Source organism: Triticum dicoccoides, chromosome 5B, assembly GCF_002162155.2.
Source record: "Triticum dicoccoides isolate Atlit2015 ecotype Zavitan chromosome 5B, WEW_v2.0, whole genome shotgun sequence".
Classification (NCBI taxonomy): domain Eukaryota; kingdom Viridiplantae; phylum Streptophyta; class Magnoliopsida; order Poales; family Poaceae; genus Triticum; species Triticum dicoccoides.
The window spans coordinates 437465409-437472334 of NC_041389.1; the positions used below are offsets into that span (position 1 = coordinate 437465409).

Here is a 6926-nt window from a genome sequence, read left to right on the forward strand (position 1 = left end):
AAAAAAGTAAACACAAGCAACCAACAAATTAAGATGCAATTTAGCTAACAATGTACTCATACTCGGGAGTGGCGTGCTACTGCGCCTTCCGCCGGTTAGTTCCTAGAAGGTCTGCAACAATATTGAAATGGATAGTAGACAGAGGATCTTCCTGACACAATCCTTTCCCCGTATCAAAAAAATGACCAATGTCATTATTTACCTTGACACTAATGGTACCTCCGCTAACAAACGAGACAATGCATTGACGCAATTTTGTTGTGAAACCTTTCGTGTGCATAGCTTGATGCAAAAAATGTCCATTTGAGACCTTATCATACGATTTTTGAATCCACCTTAAAGATAGCTCCATCGAGTTTCTTATAGTGAAATTTGTGAATGGTTTCATGCAAAACTACAACGCCCTCTAGGAGTTGTCGGCTAGGTATTAAAGTCACATCTATGGGCCTCACCACCATGTGAGCGATCGCTACCACGTCATTGGTTGCCACTTCGGTGAAAATCTTGAAACTGACATTTGGTAAACAAATAGGACAATTAATTTTAATAACCCTCTTCATTTTGAAGGAGAATAGTGACAATGCCGAAGTTTAACTTATACAAGAGTAAATCCCCATTACATAATCCTGCAAATGTAGGCATAAAATCATCCTTTATAGCCATCCGGAGAACAGAACTTTACCGGAAACCCATCTGACCCAGGTACCTTATTGTGTTCCATCTAATAGATTGCATCCCACACGCTTCTTTCCCCATAGGGGGGGGGGGGTCGGAATAGCACCTCCTCTGTAGATAACCGAGAGATGTCACCCATGACATCCTCATTCAGTTGGACATAGTTGGTAGCCATCAAGCTAAAAAAAAATTTGTCAAAAAATGGGTTTATCATGAGTATATTGTATGTTAAAATATAGGTTTTAAGTTGGTCTTCACCTAAAATAGTGCCATTGTCTTGCTCAAGTTGAGAAATGTTAAAATATGTCTCACATGTTCTCGAAAAGAAAAACATAAACATATATATTGTATGAATATTTTTCCCAGGCATTTATATCATGCGTATTATTATTATGTACAAGGAGAACACCATGCAGTGTGTCAATGTGTGTCCAAACTTGAGGGCACAATATGATGACAAAGGAAACTGGTCATCATAGGAGTTGGCTGGAAAGAAAAGAGAGGGAATTGATGAGTAAACTAGAAATGGATGAGGGGCTACATAGAGCCCAAATTTGTGAAAAAATGGTAAACTTATTTTGGATTGTCAACATTTTTTGAATTTTGTACCTCGATTTTAAGTCCCATCAGCGTTTTTGTTTATTGTCTTCTCTGTTTTTGTTTTTAACATATTGCCTTCTCTGCCAATCTGTCACGTCAACCACAGAGTTTTCTGTCTTCCGAAACAACTTCCAAAAAGACTGCTGGTGAAAGTTTCCAAATTCGCTATCTGGACAGTGTGGCCTCACCCTCACTTCGTCTGTTCATGGTTGGATCTGGTGATGTTCCTTGTGCACATTCGGAAGGCGCCAACAAACTTTTGTTTTTGGCAATGACTGATCCATGCATGCCATCCTGTGATCGGACGCAAAACGCATGAAGAGCAACGCGACGATAGCACCCTATTGCTACCCCTGGCAAAGTAAAGGAAAATTGTACTCCACTAATAAAGAAATTAGAGTAAAAAAGGGATCGTGTACGGCACAGCCGATCACTTTCATCATGTTTCCAGGCATCACATCCTGCGTATTACACTGCAGTGGTGGCTGACACTGTGACACAACAGACAGCTAGCACACGTTCGCCACTGTAATATCCAGTGCATGTGATGGATTCCAGCCGGTCTCTCCGTTGAGCAAAAAGATAACCTAGAGCTGATCCTATCCTACACCAATCCTGTCTGCCTGCCTGAAATGAACTACAGATCATAGAGCATAGAGCATATGGTGGCCAGCAATAATTCAGGGAACACATTGCCCACATCAAAAGTTCAGGATTTATTGCATGCATGGGTGAGCGCCACTGCGGCAGGGCGTACACTGCCTATCAATCAGGCAAAATTGAAGGGAGAGAGGAGGCAGAATTTCGTGTTTTGACCCTTTTTGGAAAGGATTTCAGGATCTGACCCCTGTTTGAAAGTTTTTCGAGATTTGACCCTTTTGCTACCGCTAGGGCCTACGGCGGTAGGGTTAGATAGCCTACCGCCACGGCCCATGGCGGTAGGGGTGCGACGGAGGGGGACGGCGGCCGTTTGGCTGCGCTGACGTGGATAAGTACCTACCGCCAGGAGGCCTAGCGGTAGGCTGTCCAAACCTACCGCCAGAGCAACTGGTGGTAGGGTCCTGTCTCAGTGTAACAATTCTGTAACAAAGAATTGAGTTGCCCTGGCGGTAGGCTGTCTGACCCTACTGCCAGGGGCCTTGGCGGTAGGGTCTTGTTTTTTTAGTGTAACGGTTCTGTAACGAAGAATTGAGTTGCCCTGGCGGTAGGCTGTCTGACCCTACCGCCAGGGGCCTTGGCGGTGGGGTCCTGTGTTTTATGAATTTAAGTTCATTTGCTTGCTTCTTTTCAAATTCAATATGACAATAATATTATAGCAATTTTCACAAATATGACAACAATATCACAGATCTCAAACAATTAAACTTGGGCATCACATACACATTAACAAATTTGAAGTGCATAGAACATTTCAAACGAACTTCAACTAATTAGTAAACGGAGTTCCACATAGTTTCACAAATAGCAAACACATAGATCCACAAATAGCAAACACATAGTTCCACGTAGCTTCATAACCACCCGAATAGTTCAATCAAACAAAGTTCAACGAAACTAAAAGAGCCAACTATCGAAGAGCATAATCAGTTGCTCCTTCCCCTCTTGGAGATACGGTCCTCGTTACTCTTTGAACGATTCTCTTCGGTCTTCTTCTTGTGCCGTCGAGGAACCGGTCTCTGGAAAGGGTCTGGACTCAGCAAATCCTTCTTCTTCGGATTCCTCTTCTTCGGCAGCTGAGATGCTTGAGACGTTTGAGTTGCTGGAGGTCCATAATCTTCATCGTACTCCTCCTCCCCGTTGCTCTCATCCTCCTCCTCCCCTTCTTCATATATGGCCTCCTCCTCCTCCTCCTCCTCCTCCTCCTCCTCCTCTCCAACCAACCTAGACGACGAGGGAGCATGGCTCGATGAGCCGATGATACCCTATGTTGCTACAGGCTGATGAGCTTCAACTGACCCAGCTCCAGCACACCCAAGCAGCCCTACCAGCTTGCGACAATGCTGCACGAACTTCTGCACTCACAATGAAGCAAGGTCATAATAAGTTCAGATCGACTGACTGCAAGTGAACAAGATGCATCTGTTCCAAGGAGACTGAAATTGTACCTTCATCGTCCCCCTGACTCTGGTCTCAGATTGTACGCTCCCGGGAAGATGACCTAGTGCATCTGAGGCTTCAAAGATGCATCTGTTCAGCTCACCGGACTGCAACGGCATAAGTCAGACACGTTGACGAATAAAATATTTTAAATACGACCGTCGGTTCAAACGTACCACTCTGTTGATGAGGGGTGCAAACTCCCTAAATCCACTGTGCATGTCTCTGATGCCGGTCTGGTATGCCTGTTCATCGGGGTCAGCCCACTCCAGCTCCGCGATGTCTGCCACCGTCCATCGAGGCCTCAGACGAAGACGGTGCTTCTGGCCATCATCGTACCACCTCATGTGTCGGCCTAGGTAATCATCCCAGTTAGTCACTCTCCTCTCCACGTCTTTACGCCAACTCTGTCGGTTCCACTCCGTCACATGAGTCTTATGCCCCTCTCCCCAGTCTGTGATCGACTGATTCTTCTGCCGGCTCATGCTGCAAGGCATAAGCAACAAGAATCATCATAAGTGCAATGAGATCATCATAAGCAACAAGAAACATGATAATCTCACGGAGAACAAAGAGCTCACAGGTGGAGCGCGTGGCCGCCGGTACCGGTGGGCTGGCCCGGTGGGGTATGCTGATAAATCCCAAACTGCGTAGCCACGCGTTGTGGCAAATGCCACTCGACGGCGTACACACAGATCATGGGCACGATGCACCGCCAGAGACCACGGTCCGCATCGCACATCACGTTCAGATCAAAGTCCCACTCTCGTTCTTGTCAATGCGGCCACCAGATTACCTATTACATATACCTTGGTAAGTTCGCACTCTCGGTCAATAGCGAAATCAAAGAGAAAGGTGTTGGGCGAGTTCATATACCTGCGTATGCGTCAAAGCATCCAACTCGTTGGTGTAGGTCTTGTATGAAGTCTTGTTTAGGCCCGTGTAGAGTTTGACAACGTCCCACTCGTAAGCTACGGTGGGGTTTCGAGTCTCGTCGCCTTCTTCGCCATAGTCTTCCCATGGGCGTCTTGGCAACTTCTCCGGACGCCCCACCGGAAGCCGCTCCAACATCCAAATGGAGAAGGCCCAGACAAAGCCACCCATATTGGACTTGTCTCCCGTCCTCTGCGTTGCGTCGTCAAGCTGCAAAACATCAAATGAGGATCAGATATAAGAAAATGTCATGGACACACTTTCGTAGGTAGGTACGCAATTAGACACTCTCTTACCGAAAGGTATAGGTAGGCGAGAGATGCCGTCCCCCAACTGTACCCTGCATCCCAGTCTGCTAGGAAGAACAGATACGCCCAGTTGGCAGAGTTCCCGGAGCTGTCTGGAAACACGACCTCCGAGAGAATATACCACAGATAGGCCCTCGCGTACAACTCCACAGTCGCCTCATCTGCGCCTTGGGGGCATGTCCTCCGGTGCTCCGAGAGCCAGGGCAACGACACACCGGATGTACGGTTACTCTTGGCACCGGGGCAGTCGCCGATGAGGGTGGTGACCCTCTCCTGCCAGTTGGCCCTCTCCACTCGACCGGTGAGTGCATGATCCTCGATCGGCATTGCAGTAATCATCCCCCAGTCCTCTAGGGTCACCGTCATCTTCCCGCATGGCAGATGGAAAGAATGGGTCTCCGGTCTCCAACGGTCAATCCGAGCTGTGAGAGCCGCGTGGACAAGCGTCGGCGGCTGACGCTTGAACTGCAGCACGAAACCCAACAGACGGGCTCTCTTGAAGAACGGCGCGTAGCGCTCGTCGTAGTCCATATGCCCATGAACCCCGTGACCCCTCATGCGCAGTGGCTGGAGCGTCTGTTAAAAAGTGAACGCCAAAAAGTTAGGAAATCATTTTCATCAATCCGAGAACTTTGATCAAAATTTCTTTCATATCACTTACCTCTCCGTTCCCTATGAAACGGGCACGATGACCCTTGTCGAATGCCCAGTCCAGCATGCAGTACCGTGGGCCGATGTTGTCCGCAAGAGGTGGCCGCCTTAATAGAGTTTCATAAACAAAAGCACCATAAGCATAAGCATACATAAACAAACAATGAACTCAAATCATATCAAGATCAAATTTTAAGCATATTCCTCCAACAACATCTACTACACATGATGGATCAAATCATATCAACATGCATCATATAAAAAAAACCTCCAACATACATCATAGCTTCATATTTTTAAACAAAATTTTCCAAACAATATCTTCATATCATCATATCAAGATGCATCCTCAAACTAGGGTTCATCTTCACACTAGAGCATCTCATCATATCAACATGCATCATCAAACTAGGGTTCATCCCTTTATCAACAATACATCATAATTTTTTTAACAAAAAATATTATGAACTAGGGTTCATCTTCACACTAACATATGAACTATTGATTAGAGTACATATCCAATACCACTACTTACTAAAGAACTAAGAACTACAACTACAATCAATCTTAGGTGAAAAAAATCAATCTAAGTTCAAAAACATGAGGGATTTCAAGCAAATAATGCGTCGAATCGGTAGCAAGTTTGCAAAAACTAATTGGAGGGATCGGAGGAGCTTACGGTTCTCTCCTCGGGGCCATCTCGATCCGCCAAAACGGTGAAGAATCGGTGAAGATCCAGGGGGGAGTGGAGGAGATGAGAGAGGGAGAGAGGGGCGACTTGGGGGAGAAAGAAAGGAGAAACTGCCGACTTGGGGGAGGGGAGGGGTGTGGAGAAGGGAAGGGGCGCGGATCAATCGTCTTTCGCTCCGCTACATAGCTAGGCGGCCTAGTTTGTTTGGTTAATCGCCAGGGATGTGCTTCCGTACAGACGACTTGGAGGAGAACGTGCACAATAATGACGGCTAGATAATTGCACTACTAGATACACTTAATTTGGAATCAAGCTTGTTTTGCATGGGAAAAAAGCTTGTTCTCAACTCGAATTGTACGATGAAATCATGTAAGCAGAGGCCATTTATAGATCGGATGCCACATACATGCAATACAAGAGCTTTTTGAAATGTCAAGGGTTAAATTATGTAGCGAAAACCGACATGAGATATAACCGCAAATTTCAACGCATCGGACGGGTGGATCAGAATCATTGTCTGCGTCAACATCTAGAGCTCTAGGCTGCCAGCAGCACGGCGTAGTACGGCACCATCTCATATTACAGGACATTTTGTTAAATTAGCTGCTAGAATTAGGTGGTGGTAAGTACGGCTAAACTAGCTAGGTAGTTATTTCCTCTTAAAAGGACACTGTTTCTTGCATGTGGCATGCACATTGCCCGGAAATAACGTGGCCTAATTGGCACGCAATATGTGTACGAGCATGATGCATGTACATGTATAGCACGGCTAGTGGACGTGCCACATGCACGAGCAGTCCGGGATGTATGCACCACTTGCAACGTCGCGTTTGGCATTACCTGCATGCGTACGGGATGCCGGATATGTTACGTTGCTTCAAGGGCAGATTTAGCGGTAAAATCGCTTCCATTCTACTACTTTCTGTTGAAACTTCTGAGAGCTACCGACCTAGTACTACGAAACCCTAGCA

At 46.3% G+C, this 6926-nt stretch overlaps 1 pseudogene; it reads right to left on the reverse strand.

The window, feature by feature from the left end:
• Positions 1–2858: 2858 nt before the first annotated feature.
• On the reverse strand, positions 2859–5963 carry LOC119309674 (annotated as a pseudogene).
• Between the last annotated feature and the right edge of the window lie 963 nt (positions 5964–6926).